The 19,984-nt window shown below is 34.6% G+C and overlaps 1 protein-coding gene and 2 pseudogenes across 1 annotated transcript in view; 2 read left to right on the top strand and 1 right to left on the bottom strand.

Moving 5' to 3' along the window:
* LOC145287973 (allatostatin-A receptor-like) overlaps positions 1 to 19,984 on the top strand; it is a 158,295-nt gene that overhangs the window by 30,075 nt on the left and 108,236 nt on the right. The window lies entirely within an intron of this gene.
* On the bottom strand, positions 11,932 to 12,542 carry LOC145288184 (uncharacterized; annotated as a pseudogene).
* LOC145288183 (uncharacterized) lies at positions 12,911 to 14,179 on the top strand (annotated as a pseudogene).

Here is a 19,984-nt window from a genome sequence, read left to right as displayed (position 1 = left end):
TTTATGTGATCATTTCTATCGATTAAACATTAAGAAAATATTTCTTTTCCATTTAAACATCTATATTGAATTCTGCTAAGATATGAAGAAATAATTATTTTTCCTAGATAATAAAAAAAATAATTCTTCCAGAAAATTATGAACAAATATAATATATAATATGATTATAATTGATGAGAAACACTATTCTATTCTACAATTTATAAATTTGATGGACTTATTTTTATTCAAAACGAATAAGAAATTGAAGCAATGCATTTTAAAAATCAATGTGCCAGATCTTGTCCAGCAGACTTCTTGCAGAATTCAGAGTTGATATCACTCTTTTAAAAAGTGATGTCAATTTCGTATACTACCCTAAGATCTTATGGAATAAAAATTCTTCAAATCAGAAAGCAATATCATTTTTAAAGATAACAATTAAAATGAGAGTAAAGTCAGAATAATTAGAATAATGATAACAATTAAAACTCACCTAATAAATTCCAACATTGCAAAGATAACAATAAAGGGGTGATCGAAGATTAAAGATTCAAAAAACTTTAATAATGATAATAATGAAATCTCTTCTAACAAATTCAGTCATTCAATTTCCTATTGAAATAAGAATTTTTATTTGAAGGAATATATTTCGGCGAATGTCGCCAAAATCACACCGTTTGATTTTTTGTTTTACTTTTAACCGAATCCCACCAATCACGCTACTTAATCATTTTATCATAAATCCCATTGGAAATCGACCCCATTTCCGTACCACTATGAAAAAATCTCACAAAGTTTACATGTAACATATTTCTATCAAATCTTATTACTTACATGCCGACTTATAAGATTATTAAGAAAAGAAAATCAGTTCCTAATAATTGTGTTATATGCAATTATTACTAAGTGATTTACAAACTACTTTGATTAAATCAAAATTTCTAGAAAAAAAACCTACTGCCTCACTGTAATTTTATATCTTGTAATATCTTAAGCAGTTCTCCATAGCTATATTTTAATCCACGATCTGATTCGAACTGATATTCAATTGATAATTCTATTGTGATTGTTTGCTTATGTGATGAGCAGGTTCTTGCTGATGTGAGGGTTGATGTTTTCAACTAACGTGGATTTTCCAAGAATTCTGCTAGTATATAATTAATCGCTGTTTACGATTTAGCAAATAAGATTTTGACATCAATTAAAGTTTGGTTCTTATCGTTGATTCCAAAGATTTCTTCCTATATGAGTTTATATTTAACCATAAACATATCCATTTTATTTTTAATACTTTCCGCATGCATATATATATATATATATATATATATATATATATATATATATATATATATATATATATATATACATGAAAACCTAATCTATATAATTATAAAACTCAAATTACCTTGTAACGAGTGATGTAACCCACTTTACGATATCCGGTTGCGCATGCGCGCATAAACATTAACCCATAACAACGTAAACAAATAAACACAAATCGCTTCTTTTGCAGATTTTGACCTGCGCACTGAAATATTAACGTTATTATTTCGAAATTATTATTTAAAATGGGAAGAGTGGGGGTGTTTTGAAACTATTCTTTATTACAACTATACTGTCGCTATTTTCTTACAACTAAACAACTTTAACCCATTGACAAACATAAGAATAATTGTAATAAAGCAAAAACTACTACTACTACTACTACTACTACTACTACTACTACTACTACTACTACTACTCTCTATCCGTCCCTTTTCCTTCCTTCCTTCTTTTTTATTTTTTCTTTACATTTCTAGATACAAAATAGTTGTGTGATAACGGTGAATTTGTTGACACATTGACTAATCTGTTTCAATATTAGTTTAATTTAATTTATCTATTTAGGTTTTATTTTTTGCTTCAAGTTTTATTAATAATTTTTTTTTTTAGATTTTAAGTTTCTATAACTTGATTGAAAGATTCCAATATAGGGCTTTCATTCTTATATTTCTCATCGTTAGGTTCATGTGCGTTTTTGCTGCTAAATGACTTCCGTCGGCGTTCGATTCGTAGGAAAATCATGTTTAATTTTCGATGTTTGAGCGATTATTCGGAAAAATACGTAACTTTACACGAATAGGGAGGATTTTTTTTTCATGTTTGAGTGATCCGTCTGTGATTTTTTCATTTTAATATACTTTCATAGAAATGTTTTTGTTATGTAAAATAAAACAACAAAAAACAACTATTTTCTTTACGTCACAAGTGTCACGCTCATACATGAATTCCATAGCTAATATAACATACTGACCAAAAGGGTCACGGGTAGTCTAGTATAATTAAAAAATTTCTTTGTAAATAAGAGATTTATCAGGTCCATTACCAATAAAAAATATTGTTTTATGAAATTCAAAATAACATTACTATACAATAGACTTGACCGTTGCTTTACTACTTGAAATCATTACACAAAAACCGATCTTGTTCTAATCTTCGTTTTGACATTTTCAGGAACCCATATTACCAAGGATATAAGTGCTAATATAAATACTAAAATATTAATGATAGCTAATACTTCCAGTTCGCTATCTATTCATTTCCTGAAATCAAAATTTTTACTTCTAAACATATGACTTATAGTTTTCTTGTAAACAGTTTCGCATTTATTTATATATTTATATAAATAGAGAAAAATGATCATTTATTCATATAAGCAAATAAACATTAACATTTTCGTAATGTTTATACGAAATTATTTATCTTAGAAATCAGACCTTACAGAAAAAAATAAAGTAGCCTGATGATCCCCTGGGAAGTCCTTTTAAAAACAATAAAAGGGAGAAAGAGGAGGGAGGAGAGTAAATGTGAGAGAAATAGACTTTTATGTATCATCGATCTATCCTAGCCAAGTTATCAGTTTCATTTAAATGGCCTTTTTTTTTGAAAATTAATAAACTTTGTTTACGGAAAGTTTTCGTAATTTATTAATTATTAAAATCAAATCACTTTAATTAATTGATAATGCTATCAGCTTGAAACGGTATTTTATTTGCCATAAACATTGGGAAGTGCATAATAATATTGATAACTGTGGAATAATTATTCAACAAGCCACGTTTATACTGAGAAATCATTTCTTTTGCATTTGGGATTAATAAAAACACAGAAAATGTTTAAAATATATTTATTACTAACATTTCAGCCCAGCGTTGCATGGGTGTTTGGCGGTGTATGTTGAGAAAAAAAAGTTGTAGTTTTCGACCAAAACCGATTAAAAAGCTTGTCCTACCTCTGAATGACCTTTATGTAAAATTTCAAATGTTTAGGCCAAAAATTGTCTGAGTAATTTGGTAGAGGCCTCAGAGATCAATTAAAAAAAAAAAAACTTTGCACCTATTATGACCCCTTAACATTTATTGTTTTAGGCTCAAATCAAGTTATAAAGTTAGATCCATGTCCAAGGAACCTATATCTAAAATTTTAAGTGCTTAGACCCAAAATTGGCGGAGGATTTTGATAGAGTTCTCAAAGGTCAAATCGTTGAACTTTGACCCCTTAACAGCCAAATTTCTGGCCAAAAACTGATTTAAAGATTTTCCCAAAACTCAATACCCTGCATATCAAATTTCGAGTCTGTAGACTGAAAATTGACAGAGTTATTGCGTAGGGAAATGTACACAGACAGACACAAAGACACGCACAGACAGACAGCCAGACAGACATTTTTACTTTTATAGATATACTAGCATTTCAGCTCGGCGTTGCGCGGGTGTTTTGAGGTGTGTGTTGAGCAAAAAAAAAATAATGTGGTAGTAGGAAGGCAGACTCGAACCCGTACCGCGAAGGAGGAAAAGAACGGGGAAAAAACCTGACGGCTTTGCTGATACGACCACGGCCAAACCGGAACTGACGTAGGTTTAAATTAAGACTAGACAATCGAAAAGAGAGGAAGACTTTCGAAAATATCGGCGAAAAAAGCGACGCCCCCCTGTAGAAAAGTGCCCAGTTGAAGGTGAAGATATTAATGTTTTTAGCCAATATTTTGATATTTGTCGTCTGAAAGGTCGAACTTAAAAACGATACTGATCTGTCGACAGTTTTAGGCAGACATGTAAACATACATACATACATTTATTTCGAGTCTGTAGACTGAAAATTAACGAGTTATTGCGTAGGGAAATGTACACAGACAAACAGACAGATACACAGACACTCAGACACGTGCACTTTTATAGATATATAGATAGATAGATAATAATGCAGATCATGTTTGTTGTATAGTCATTGAATGCCCGTATCCTCCTTTAAATGAGTAGAAAACATATTGAAATATATATGCATGTAAGGCTCATCTAATTCACTGGTTTGAGTACGATGTTTAAAATGTGTAATCTAACAGCAGAAATCGACAAAAAGATGTTCAAATCTGCCTTTTGGTTCCCCCAAAAAGGAGGGTGGACCTATAAATTCACTCTTGTGCACTCCTCCGTTCGTCTGTTCATCTGTCCGTACTTTTCTCAATAACTCTCCCTTGGAATTTTAAAAATAATTTGCACAAACATTAAACATGATATGAGTAAAAAAGTAACTGAACGGATTTTCCGAGAAAACTCCAGTTGCCCCCCACCCCTTCCAGGGGTGCTTTTCGGGTTAAAATGGCTAAAATTGATACTTTTGTGCTTATTAAAATAATGATGTCCTGAATTTTTATAAAACTTTCTGAAAAGTTGTAACTAACTGATTTCTATATAATTTTGTTTGTCTATTCTTCGCGATAACTCTTGGGTGCGCCCCTGGGCTCTTTTAGGTTTAATTAAAACACTCCATTTTCGGAAACTATTTTACCATATTTGTCGAAAATTTTCTGTGTATGTCTATTTAGCAGTTTTGCGTGGTGCTGAACTAACATTTAAATGTGTTAAGGCTTTTGGGACTTTTAGGGCCAACTAGGACGGGCAAATTATGGATTTAGTCATTTTTTTTTTTTTGCATGATGCAGAACTAAAAATTTACATATGTTAAGGTCTAAACTTGCACCGTTTGTTCATTTTCACCAGGATTTGTCGTCTTCTAGGGGCTTTTGGGGCTAAATGGAGGGGGGCAAATCCTGAACATATTTATGCCTCGCTCACTGTGCACTCACGGGGAACCATGCATGCCTTACTTGTTAAAAATGAAATAAAACCCCACAATTATTTATCAATAAGTCCTTCTGTTCCAAGTATACCACACTCCATTACATTTTTATCTTCAGTAAATTATAGACATTTTTACTATGTTCGAGCTATAACGACGTATGCGGATAGCGGCCGAGCTCTCTTGTTGAATGGAGACGGTTATATCTTATCTGGCACAGGCGTAATTGTAATAAATCCAATATTACTCCATTAAAAAAAACGTTAAGTATAATTTATAACAAGTTCTTCGCGATATTATAAAAAAGATACGTGTAAAATTGTTTCATTTCCTTATGTAAACCTTTTTAGCAAATTATTCCGTACTTCCTCGTCTTTCGACTGCAATTAAACTGTCAGAGATACAAGTCTAATCCTTAACTGGCTCAATTATTACTTTTGCCATACCGAGAGTTCACCTTTTCTAATTTTTGTATATCACTAATCAAACATCCTTCTTCTATCTAATTTATCCTCATGGTGAGGTAAAGAACTAAAAAAAACCTATGTCGATCGTTGTTTTCATGACAGAAAAAAGATAATCAAGCTAGGTTGAAAGTAATTTATTTCGCATTTGCTAAGCTATTAATTACATTGCCATGCATTTGATAACTTTAACGCGATAACATACACGTTAGAAAGCTTCTTTCTTGTTTTGTTTTTATCTAATAAAAGGAATACAATTATTTTTTTTTTTTTTACACGATGGTCACCACTTATCAAGGCCCGGAAGCCACTCAGGGATAAGGATTATTGCAAGTACAGTACGTTAGTGTGGAGATTTAATGAAGTGTGTACTTAAGGGGGCGGTTTATTAGGAATTTGTTTACGTTGGACTTGAAGACATCCAGGTTGTAGTCAGGTGGGAAGCAGGAAGACGGAACAGAGTTCCACAGGCGTGCAGTTCTAAGAAAGAAGCTTTGTTCATGGAATCTACGTTTTGGTTTAGGCACAGATAAAGAGTGGGGAAAATTTCTCACAGCGGATTCAGCTAGACGGGTGTTTTTTGTGAAAGATTGTCGAGGGGGGGCAGAGATTGGAGTTCAGGCGAGCACCTTCCATGGAAATGACTATAAAACAAGGATAGGCTCGCAACATCTCTTCTGTGGGAGAGAGGTTGCAGGGAAGAGAAAAGGGGATCCCCCACTAAACCACGAAGTCTATTTTGCACTCTGTCAAGGCAGGATAGGCTATTTTAGCAGCTCCTGCCCGGATATAGCAGCAGTATTCCATCCTTACACATTAGACAACGCGCAATACATTATATCTAATTAAATCAAACAAATCCACAGGGTGAATGTGCGATCAACATACATTTCTTGCAATCCAGCATTTATTTCAATGTAATCTCAAATATCTCAGACTGTCACCCAGAGGCAGTTATAAACAATTTACCCTGATGCTGCTTAAAATTTGAGGTATCATTAGTTTTTGTTGTTTTAATCAGTGCTTGTTAGTTTCATGTGCAAGATAGTTAGTTCTATAAAAACAACTTTACTATTCATTGTACCGGCATAAATTATTTTTTTAATAAAAAAACTGTGGGCAAATCAATAAAAACAAACAATTTATTTTGTTTCATTTAAACATTTGTAACTAATTTGCTTTAAAACTAAATATTAAATAGAAATTAAAACTCAACAGAAATATCGAATCTGAACAATGTAGCAAGCTTTGTTTATGCACTTGTTCCAGGTGAATAAGATGACTTTGCTCACAATCGATATTTCCATGCACTTTAAAGGTTCCTAATTTTGATTTACTACTAGCAGGCCACCTGGCGTTGCCCGATAGTAAAATACGCATAAATGTTATATTTTATTTCATGCAGATTCATTTATTGTTATAGCACACATGCTCTTTTGATTATTATCCAATCTATAGTACTAATTTCCAAAAGTTGTAAAACATATATCTTGAGTACCAATCGCTGGAATCAAAACCAGGACGTTTAGCGCTCCAGCTTTAGTCGTTCTTTATCTCTCCATCATCGTTACAGTTTGAGCTACCGGCACGATACGTAACGTTTAAAATTAGCGACTTTGAGCTATGAATGTTTAATTTTGCGCATGCGCAGAAGTAATAACAGTAGTAATGCTTTATTCGACTTACTCTATCAAGGTCATCCACCAAGGTCAATTGTTTTCATTTGAATTTTGACCCTGTAGCAGTAATTGTATTTTACAAAGTCCAAATACCCGATATATTTAACTTTAACACTATAGACAAATTATTCAGTGGTGAGTTTCGTAGAGAAATTTCGCACACACACCGACAATGGTACTTATATATTTCCTTGTGCTAGAGGATTTTCATCTTAAATTCCACTGAACTTATGCAGAATGTAGAAACTATGCACAAACAGAATTCGGCGTAATAGCGAAATCTAACAAATCATCTAATAAGCAACCTTAAAACGAATAAGTACTTAATAAATGCTTGTTTTTTTTTTAAGAATATGCAAATTAGTTAACCTTCATATATTTACCCGTATATCCATGACTGACTATATTTTAGTGTTGAACGTTACTTAAATATTTTAAAACAAAACAAACATGTTGTTTTTCGATAATCCCTAAAATGTAGACATGAGAATTTAGTTTAAAACTAATCGTGTTTGAAAATATAATACGTAAAAAGCAGTAGAAGCTTGATAAAAATAGTAATTGGCATACGTAGATACTGTGCCAACACCTCTGTAGCAGATGGTACAAACACATTTTTGACAACTTATTTACGAACAGGAGATTATTAAGAGGTAATATTTCTTTTGGCAGTGGTTCGGTATCATAGTAAAAAAAAAACTAATTAAAAATGAAAATAATATTATCACGTAACGCTGTTGGTTACATCGATTATAAAATGAACGTAATGAAGTAAAGTAAAATTAAAAAGAATCTGATTTAATTACTACAACGAAGAATAAGGATGGACTAACGCTTTTTTCAAGATTACTCTAACCCTAACCCTTAACCCTCACCTTACTATTATTATCGTGGGTGTTATTCCCGCAACGTTGTTATCGATATACGTAACATGGACTTGTAAAAGGTAGACACATTGTGAGAATAAAATTCAAGCTGAGAGCAGTAGTCGGAATATTTTAGTTTGTAAAATAATTTAACCCTCATCTAAACAGAATGGGAAACACACACACACACACACACACACACACACACACACACACATACATAGACATACATAGACATACATAAGTAAATACCATTAAAATAATACACTTCGTCTGCTTAGGTATAGTTATAAAGAAAGACGATTATTTTTTAAAGTGTTGCTTAAAACACTGCTGCCGAAATATATATATATATATATATATATATATATATATATATAATTTAAAGGAGATTAGAACAATAGTTATTAATTAATTATAATTTGATTTTTAAATTTTAAATTATCAATCACATTACTTTATATATATATATATATATATATATATATATATATATATATATATATATATATATATATATATATATATATACTGCACTGAATATTCCCGAAAGGATGAAACACTAGTGTCTGCAGGTATTTAATTATTATATTAAAAAAAATTATAACAGCCCCTTTAAGAAATTCGTTTCTTATCGTTGAACACTTTCAGTTGAATTAAAGTCGGTCAATTTAGCTCTTATGCATAGATCATAGTATAACGATTAGATCATTGTCTGATTGACGTAAATGAACATTTAAAATTAAGATATTTAAATTCAACGTTTTTTCACGCGGTTAATGGTAGCCGAATGGATTAGGTCTCCGCTAATCGAGCCAAAGATGTCTCGTGTTTCGGGGTTCAAATCGTTCGACTGGTATTAATCGTGACACCCTGCACTGAAGATTCCCGAAAGGATGAAACACTAGTGTCTGTAGGTATTTAATTATTATAGTAAAAAATAATTATATATATGATTATTTTTTACTATAACTATTTACTACATATAATTATTTACTGTATATAATTATTTACTATAACAATTGTTAAATACCTAGATAAATTAGAGTTTCATCCTTTCGGGAATCATCAGTGCAGGGTGTCAATATTAACACCAGTTGATAGATTTTAACACGGCAACTGAAGCCATCTCTGGCTTCATTAGCAAGGACCTATCCATTCGGCTACCGCTAGCCGTGAGAAATATCGTTGAAATTTAAACATTTATTTTTAAATGCCTTTTAACGTCTGTCAGAGTGATCAAATCCTTATATGATGATCTGCACATAAGAGCTAAATTTACTGACTTTATTTCAACTGAGAGTGCTATACGATGAGAAACGAGTTTCTTAAAGGGGCTGTCATGATTATTTACAATAATAATAATTAAATACCTACAGACGTTAAGGTTTCACCATTTCAGGAATCATCAGTGTAGGGTTTCACGATTAACACCAGTCCATAAATTCGAACCCGGTAACAAAAGCCATCTCTAGCTTCATTAGCAAGGATCCAATCCATTTGGCTATTGTTAACTGCGAGAAATATTGTTGAAATTTAAACATTTATTCTTTTTTAAAATGCCTTTTAACGTTGGTCAGAGTCATCTAAGCGAGTTTAAATCCTAGTTTAAGACAGTGACGCGTAGGCGCAGTAAAGGCACGTATTACAGCGAAACATTATTCATATATATATATATATATATATATATATATATATATATATATATATATATATATAAGCCTGACGAATCCTATAGTTGGATGAATCGCAGAATATTCAGTGTAGCTTAATCGCCATATATATTTTATAAATTACTATATATATATATATATATATATATATATATATATATATATATATATATATATATATATATATATATATACCGTAAAAATATATATTAACAATTATTTTATAATTACAAAGACTAATGACTTATACTTACGCAATCCTTAATGCAGAAAGTGATAATTACTGCTGGCCGGGATATTCAACAAAATCGCAAAGCCACCCTTGACTTCGAAGGCTACCTTAACGCTACCGGTAAATTAACACAGTAATTGAATGGCATTAAGTGCCTGTAAATGTCATTATCGGGAATATGTACAAAACAGTTAGGGATTATACAACGACCGAAAATCAGAAAGTGATTTTGCGCTAAAGTATATATATATATATATATATATATATATATATATATATATATATATATATATATATATATATATATGTGTGTGTGTGTGTGTGTGTATGTCTGTGGGTATATATGTATGCATATATATATATGTATGTATATATATATGTATATATGTATGTATATTATATAAATGTATGTATATATATGTATGTATATGTATATATATATATATATATATATATATATATATATATATATATATATATAACTAGCATTTTTAGCCCGGCGTTGCCTGGGTGTTTGTATGTGTATGTTGAGCAAAAAAAAGTTGCAGTAGGAAGGCAGGCTCGAACTCGTACCGCGAAGGAGGAAAAGAACGGGGGAAAACCTGACATCTTTGCTGTTACGACCACCGCCAAACCGGAAGTGACTTATGTTTAAATTAAGGCTAGACATTCGAAAAAAAGAGGATGGCTTTAAAAAATATCGGCGAAGAAGCGAAACCCCCATCTAGAAAAGTGCCAAGTTGAAGGTGAAATATTAATATTTTTAGCCAATTTTTTGATATTTGTCGTCTGAAAGGTCGAACTTAAAAACGATACTGGTCTTGGTAAAATCCATCGCTTCTGCCGAAAGTGTTAGGCAGACATTCAAACGTACATGCACACATTTATATATTGGTAACTAAAAATTTTCGACCCAAACAGATTAAAAAGCTTGCCCTATCTCTGAATACCCTTTATGTAAAATTTCACATATTTAGACCAGAAATTGTCTGAGTAATTTGGTAGAGACCGCAGAGGTCAATTGTTTAAAAACTTTGATTCCTATTATGACTCCTTACATTTATTGTTTTGGACTCAAATCAAGTTATTAAATTAGATACATGTCCAAGGAACCTATATCAAAAATTTCAAGTGTTTAGACCCAAAATTGTCGGAGGAGTTTGGCGAGTTCTCAAACGTCAAATCGTTGAACTTTGACCCCTTTACAGCAAAATTTCTGGCTGAACATTGATTACAAAATTTTTTCCAAATCTCAATACCCTGTATATCAAATTTCGAGTCTGTAGACTAAAAATTGATAGAGTTATTGCGTAGGGAAATGTGCACACACACAGACACGTTCACTTATATATATATATATATATATATATATATATATATATGTATATATATATATATATTATATGATGAGCTGTGAAACAGCGAAACAGTACTGTATGCAGACGACTATAATGCTCCTTATCATGAGTTGAGCATAATGAGAGGTGATACAGGAATTACCATTAGCATATAAAGCGATGCTCTTTGTGTAAACAAATCGAGTTTAGGTATTTCAGACGATGTCAAAACATCGTTAATTCACGATTCGCACAGCAGCCACCGATTAGCGAAATGGTCAGGAGCCTCGACTGTTGTACAGGCGGTCAGGTTTCAATCCTGCCTAGCCGCACTGATGAGCTGTGAAACAGTGAAGCAGTATTGCATGTGGATTACTATATATATATATATATATATATATATATATATATATATATATATATATATATATATATATATATATATATATAAAATGGGTTGATAAATTCCAACGAGAGAAAGACGTATATTTAAATAAGGGAGTAGTCACCAACAATGTGTATTTTTTAAAAATATTTTATTATTCCGTGTCTTGGTTTTTCATTGAGAATTATGTTTGGATCATTGTAATAATGTTTTTAAGTCATTGAAATCGTTCATTGGCATCTCATCAACTTGAGTGTTATAAAAGTGTTCGATGTCCTGAAGTGTACGAACATCTTCTTTAGTTACAAAATTGATAGCAACACCTTTACGGTCAAATCGGCCTCCTCTGCCAATACGATGAATGTAATTCTCTCGGTTTGTTGATAAGTCATAATTGATGACTAGAGAGACTTGTTGCACATCAATTCCACGAGCAAGTAAATCTGTGGTGATAAGGACACGGCTGGAGCCGGTACGAAATTCTTTCATAATGACATCCCTTTCTTTTTGGTCCATGTCGCCATGCATAGCAGAGACTGTGAAATCTCTCTCCAACATTTTGTCAGTAAGCCAATCTATCTTTCTGCGGGTATTACAGAATATTACAGCCTGAGTGATGGCCAATGTCTCATACAAATCTGACAACGTATCCAATTTCCATTCCTCTCTTTCTACTTGAATGTAGAACTGTTTGATACCTTCAAGGGTAAGTTCTTCCTTTTTTACTAGGATCTTAACAGGATCCCTCATAAATCGAGTTGTTACTTCAAAGACATCTTTAGGCATGGTAGCTGATAACAAGAGAACCTGAAGTACCTAAATACCACGCAACAAAGCTTCGCTTCAACAACTTCATCCCAGTTGCTTTCAATAACATCACATCCTGCACTATAACTGTCAGGTGCTTGATTTTCTTCCATCGACCTGATTAGAGTTGGAGCTGCTAGGGAAGAAAAAATATGTGCGAGACGTTCGCTTAAAAAGTTCGCGAAATTTCTGGTTCTGTTTTATTAATTTTGAAGTGAAAATTAATATCGTGTTATTTTTTTTATGCGTGCCGGCATTAATTCGGCTCGGATGGAGTGTGTCGACACTGACACTCAATGAGGATGAGTGAATGCTCCTACTCCGTTATGGCCGCTGCTACTTACTGACAATAGTCGACAATTTTTAAGCGAACGTCTCGCACATATTTTTTTTCCCTAGCAGCTCCAACTCTAATCAGGTCGATGGAAGAAAATCAAGCACCTGACAGTTATAGTGCAGGATGTGATGTTATTGAAAGCAACTGGGATGAAGTTGTTGAAACATTTGATGATATGAACCTGCGCGAAGCTTTGTTGCATGGTATTTATGCTTATGGTTTCGAAAAACCTTTGCTCATCCAGCAGAGTGCCATTGTCCCTTGCATAAATGGACTTGATGTAATTGCTCAGGCTCAATCTGGAACTGGAAAACAGCCACATTTTCTATTGCCATTCTTCAAAAACTTGAGGTTACACTAAAAGAATGTCAGGCTTTGGTTCTGGCTCCCACCAGGGAATTGGCACAACAAATTCAGAAAGTTGTCCTCGCACTCGGTGACTATATGGAGGCTCAATGCCATGCTTGCATAGGTGGAACAAATGTTCGTGACGACAAAGTGAGGTTATCACAGGGAGTACACACAATTGTAGGTACTCCTGGCAGAGTTCATGATATGATCCAGCGTGGATACCTAAAAACGAACCAAATTAAGTTGTTTGTTTTGGATGAGGCTGATGAAATGCTCTCTCGGGGTTTCAAAGAGCAAATCTACAATGTGTTTCGTTGTATGCCTGAGAATATTCAGGTTCTCTTGTTATCAGCTACCATGCCTAAAGATGTCTTTGAAGTAACAACTCGATTTATGAGGGATCCTGTTAAGATCCTAGTAAAAAAGGAAGAACTTACCCTTGAAGGTATCAAACAGTTCTACATTCAAGTAGAAAGAGAGGAATGGAAATTGGATACGTTGTCAGATTTGTATGAGACATTGGCCATCACTCAGGCTGTAATATTCTGTAATACCCGCAGAAAGGTAGATTGGCTTACTGACAAAATGTTGGAGAGAGATTTCACAGTCTCTGCTATGCATGGCGACATGGACCAAAAAGAAAGGGATGTCATTATGAAAGAATTTCGTACCGGCTCCAGCCGTGTCCTTATCACCACAGATTTACTTGCTCGTGGAATTGATGTGCAACAAGTCTCTCTAGTCATCAATTATGACTTACCAACAAACCGAGAGAATTACATTCATCGTATTGGCAGAGGAGGCCGATTTGACCGTAAAGGTGTTGTTATCAATTTTGTAACTAAAGAAGATGTTCGTACACTTCAGGACATCGAACAATTTTATAACACTCAAGTTGATGAGATGCCAATGAACGATTTCAATGACTTAAAAACATTATTACAATGATCCAAACATAATTCTCAATGAAAAACCAAGAAACGGAATAATAAAATAATGTTAAAAAATACACATTGTTGGTGACTACTCCCTTATTTAAATATATATATATATATATATATATATATATATACAAGTAAGTGGTAGTTTGCTTGAAGCATTGCTAGTAAAGGAATATATGGAAGTTTTAAAAACCGAGAGCAATGCGGAAGGACCGGAATCACAAAAGGCAAAACAAACAAATAGACGGGTATGTTCGAGTAGAGAAATGTCTATGATAATGTATTTTGTTTATTTGTTATTATTATTATTATTGTTATTATTATTATTATTATTATTATTATTATTATTATTGTTTCAAACTAGCGACGCAGGTGAAATTTTTTTATAGCATCGCATTAATAATCCTGGTAACTTATGGTGTAGGGAGATAACTGGACTTAACTTTATTTATTTTATCTATTTTTTGTTTCTAACTATAAACATATCTTACTGTTTATGTTTTAATTATCTATATTTATTTGTATTAATCTGTAAGGGGACTAACTGGGTTTAATTTAATATATTTTGTATTATCCTTGTGGCTATAATATTCTTTCTTTGTTTATATATATCAGTATTTACTTTTTTCTCTGTTTATTTCCTCGTATTTGTTACTTGTTTACCTCATACTTTCTTTCTCTCTATCTCATCTTACATCAATCTTCTCTCATTTACTCTCATGTCTCCATTACGTTTTTTCTTTTTTTCCCCTTATTTTATTGAGTTTTATTTATCTATTATTAATTTTTTTCAATATAAGGTGATTTAAAGTTTGATTCTTAAATATAAATGTGTTTGGCGTAATTAATGCATAGAGTAATATATTATGGCGTGTACATATATGAAATCTAATATATATATATATTTATTTATTTTTATTTATTTTTTTTTTACACAGTGATCACCACATATCAAGGCCCGGAACCCACTCAGGGATAAGGGTTATTGCAAGTACATTACGTTAGTGAGGAGATTTGCTGAAATGTTTACTTAAGGGGGCGGTTCATTAGGAATTTGTTAACATTGGACTTGAAGACATCCAAGTTGTAGTCCGGAGGGAAGCAGGCAGACGGAACAGAGTTCCACAGGCGTGCAGTTCTAAGAAAGAAGCTTTGTTCATGGAATCTGCGTTTTGATTTAGGCACAGATATAGAGTGGGGGAAATTTTTCACAGTGGATTCAGCTAGACGGGTGTTTTTCGTGAAAGATTGTCGAGGGGGGACCAGAGATTGGAGTTCAGACGAGCATCTGCCATGGAAATAACGATAAAACAAGGACAGGCTCGCAACGTCTCTTCTGTGGGAGAGAGGTTGCAGGGTAGAGAAAAGGGCATCCCCCACTAAGCCACGAAGTCTATTTTGTACTCTGTCAAGGCAGGATAGGCTGTTTTTAGCAGCTCCTGCCCAGATATGGCAACAGTATTCCATCCTTGGACGTACTTGGCTTTTATATAGATAGAGAATTGCATCCGTAGTGAGATATCTTCTGGAGCGGTAGAAGGATCCCACCATCTTTCCAGCGACCTTGGCAACAGACTTGATGTACGTGTTCCATTTCAGATCAGGAGTAAAGGTCAAACCCAGAAGCTTGTCAAAACACGGAGCCTCACCCAGACGAGAGCCATCCATCACAATTGATGCCAGATGGGGATCAGAGCGTTGATGATGTAAGGATAGCAGTTTGGTTTGGGATGCATTAAAGGTAACCAGCCACATCTTCCCCCACTGAACCACGCGCTCGAGATCAGAGGAGAGAGAATCAGAGAGAACTTTGTCATTTACAGCCTTTGATGTGTTGCCGTAGATGGTCGTGTCATCAGCATAGATGTCAACGAATGATTTAAGTATGTGTTTAGGGAGGTCATTGATGTAGATCAGGAAGAGAGTTGGGCCCATGATTGACCCCTGAGGGACTCCAGCATTTATATTGCAGGCCTCCGATTTTTGTCCATCTACCACTACTCTTATGAGCCTATCGGAGAGAAATGATTTAATGATTGAGAAAACATTTCCAGTTATACCATAGCTGGAAATCTTGTGAAGTAGACCCTTATACCATACCTTGTCGAAGGCCTTTGATATGTCGAGAGCAATTGCCCTAGAAAGGAAGCCTTTGTCAAGAGATTCACTAATCCTGTGGGATATAACCGTCAGCACATCTGCGGTAGATCTTGCAGAGCGGAAACCATATTGTGTGTCACTAAGAAGGTTATTCCTGCTGAGGTGGTTGACTATTTCTCTATTTAATATGGATTCCAGCAACTTACTCATAACACACAGGAGACTTATTGGTCTGTACTGAGAGGGAGATGACTTATTACCTGAATTCTTAAATACAGGGCAAACTGATGAGGTCTTCCAGGGAGTCGGAAAGCACTTCTCCTTAAGGCAGCGCTTAAATAGTTTCGTAAGTATAGGAGCAAGTTCTGGTTGAAGCTTTTTTAACACTATAATTGGGATGCCATCAGGGCCAGTTGCTTTACTGGAATCTAGGTTCTTTATTAGCTTGGCGACCTCATGCACGGATATTTGTATGTTACCTAGCTTGTTCTGTGTTATAGGAGGAAATATGGGGAGTTGATGGCCTTCGTCGCATGGGGTAGAATTAGCTGCAAAGTTCTTTGCAAATAGTTTGGCCTTGTCTGACGCTGACGAGATGACCTCTGGTCCATTGATAATGGTTGGGATAGAACGCACACTTCTGTTCAGGATCCTATTTGTTATTTGCCAAAACTGGTGGGATCCAAGCCGCTGATCAGCTACCTAAGATTTAACAGACTGGGCATATAGCTCTCTTGCATTTTTTATTACTCTTTTACAGTGGTTGCTGGCAGACCTAAAAGCAGCTTTAGTCTCAGTGCATCTATTACGTTAGTAGCTATGGAAAAAGTGATTTATGTGCGCGATAGCAGCAGCACATTCTGGGGAGAACCATGGCTGGCTGTTAGGTTTTTGTTGGAATTTTTTAGAAGGTATGAATTGGTCTATGCCTGCAATTAACCATTCGGTCAGATCTGATACTATAGAGGACACATCCTTTTTAAACATGGAGTGCAGAGGTAAATCAGATATGAATGTACGGAAGATATCCCAGTCGGCCATAGAGTATCGGTATACAGTACGGTGGAGGGGTACGTCTGGGGGCTTCTTACATTTCGTTTTTATCTTAACTGATACGATGGAGTGGTCGGAGGATCCTAGAGGAGAATGAACGGAATATGAACATAGCTCAGGGGAAGTTGAGAGAAAAAGGTCTAAGAGGCTTGCATATTGACCGGGTGTATCGGGCACACGGGTGGGTTCGCGAACAATCTGAGTGAGATCATAAGCAATGGCAAAATCATGACAAAACCTCCCCTCATCGTCTGTCTTATTTGAATGGGTCAGTCATTCCACGTTATGGACGTTGAAGTCACCACATATGTGGATGTTAGCTGAGGGATGTGAAGACAGTATGTGGTCTATTTTCTCAGATATGCTCTTAAAGATAGTAACTCCGCTGTTGTGGGGCCTATAGAGGGCAAACATAAATGCAGTGGTGTTAGCAAGTGCAACCCTGAAGCACATATAGGGTAAATTAGGATCTTCTCTAGAGATATCCCTGCCACACGGGAAGCCATCCTTAATGTAGGCACATATTCCATGCCCATGGCGATCTTGGGGGTCAGATTTAGCTGTTAAATTTGAGTATCCGTTAATTATGAACTCATCTAGGGAAGTGGTCGGCCCTATTCCAGTTTCACTTAGAAAGAATATGTCCGGTTTCGTCTCCTGTAATTGGGTTTCAACCTCTGGAAGGTTGGAACGTAGACCCCTGATGTTGGAGAAGGAGACATGGTAGTAGGGGTCTACGTTGGAAGATGGGGTTCTAGGTTTAATCGAGTTTTTATTCTGGAGATATTTCATGTTGAGGTTTGGGGATTTGTTGAATAGGTCGGCATACTTGGTTAGAGCAGTACAGAGAGGGAAAGTAAGAGAGAAAAAGACAGGAAATTTATTTTTTGTAGCACACGAAAAGGTAAAGCCGTAACAATTACCCACTAGTATGGCATCGAGAGGCCCCACCAGAGACTACTGCATGGTCCAGATCCACTCACCAAATGGCAATACAGCAGTCCCAGTACTTTGCGCCTGCTGATAGGACAGCCTCCTTAGTGGTTAATCCAAGGTTCGGGTCCCTGACTATCAGGCGGATAACGTCAGCCCAGACAAACGTTTACCTCCAGCACCCTTACTAATGACACGGCCACAAGGACAGATAGAGACAGAAAAATTTCCGACATCTCAGACTACTGGTCACCAAGTACTACCGACCTTTAAGCAGCGTTTTCTTCACCCTTTGTCAGAAAAATCACTCATTGAATGAGGACTGGATGACAAAATAGGAGAAGCGAGAGTTACTGGAGCTGCCGATAACACATCCACTGTATTATCTACTCTTCATTAAAAAAAAAAAGGGGGGGGAATTGGGACAAGTGACTTAATATCTAAGTAGTAAGTCCGGTGCTAAGTTAACAATTCAGGACACTTGATGATAATCTCCCCTCCCATATTAATGGGTGGAAGTTTGTCGTTATCTATCGAGTTTAAATTATTAGAGTTTCATCTTATAATTAATTAAAAACCAATAATTAACTATTATCAGTTTGTAAAGTCGGCTTAATATTAATTTACATTCGAGTTTATATAATTATTCAAGGTTTTACTTTAGGTGGTTCGTTTTCATGAGTAACTGTTTCTTTGCACTGTATTATATTTCGATTGTACTAGAACAATTTATATTTATATATATATATATTATCCATAGGTGTGTATTATATTACGTATCTTACTATCTACCTTCTATCTCATATCGTTTACTCTTTTGTCTGTATCGAGTTATATGTTCGTATTATAATCTCATCTCTTAGTAATGTTTCATGTAGATGTTTTATTTTCTATATACATCGTAGTGTATGTGTATGTTACTCATTTTCTTTTTTATATTTATTTTTTATTAGATTATATATTGTTTTTGTATATTTTATAATTTGTATATCATTGTTACTATGAGTTCTGTCATTATCAGGGGCCAAACGATGAAGGGGGAGAGTTCCAGCATGTTATTGAGGGAAGTTTTGTGTTTTGCGATAAGGAATGCTTCAGCAATTCTGAGATTTCTAAGGTTTCTTACTGAGGCAAGAATACTAACGCGGATGTTACGCTGTGTGTAGTTGCATGAAATAATATGCTTGTGGAATGAGGAGATTCTAGTGTTTATATGTTCTTTAATGTGTTGATGTAGCGGTCTGGCTGTTTTACCTATGTAGGATTTGTTGCATTTAGTGCATTGCAGGTCATAGAGCACGTGGGTGCGCAAACATTAGCATGTATCTGGAATAATGCAGTTGGATAGGGAGCAAGTGTTTGGTGTGTGTGGTGAGTGTTTCTGATTTAGGTGCTGTCGTAAGGTGATGCCGGTGTGATAAGTTGTATGCTTAGCTTCTTATGGTGTACGGCTCTACGGATAGCTGAGGAGATTCTGTCGTTGGAAAAGGGGAGATTGAGAAAACAGGTATTTGAGAGAGTTTGGCGTTTGCGTTTTTTTCTTTTTTGGAGTGAATATAAGGTGGACTTGGATTAGCTGTTTATGGATAGGGTGTGTAAGAAATTGCTAGTGTGCATCATTTTCTCGGGTGTGTTAGTGCACTTGTTACATATACGTGAAATCTGCAGTTGCTCAATTTATCTGTGAAGGGTAAAGGAGACGTAATGTGTAGGAACAGATGATGTT

The sequence above is a fragment of the Euprymna scolopes genome, chromosome 11 (genome assembly GCF_053919585.1).
Source record: "Euprymna scolopes isolate OS-2025 chromosome 11, ASM5391958v1, whole genome shotgun sequence".
Taxonomy (NCBI): Eukaryota; Metazoa; Mollusca; class Cephalopoda; order Sepiida; family Sepiolidae; genus Euprymna; species Euprymna scolopes.
This window is presented reverse-complemented; position numbering and strand designations above follow the sequence as displayed.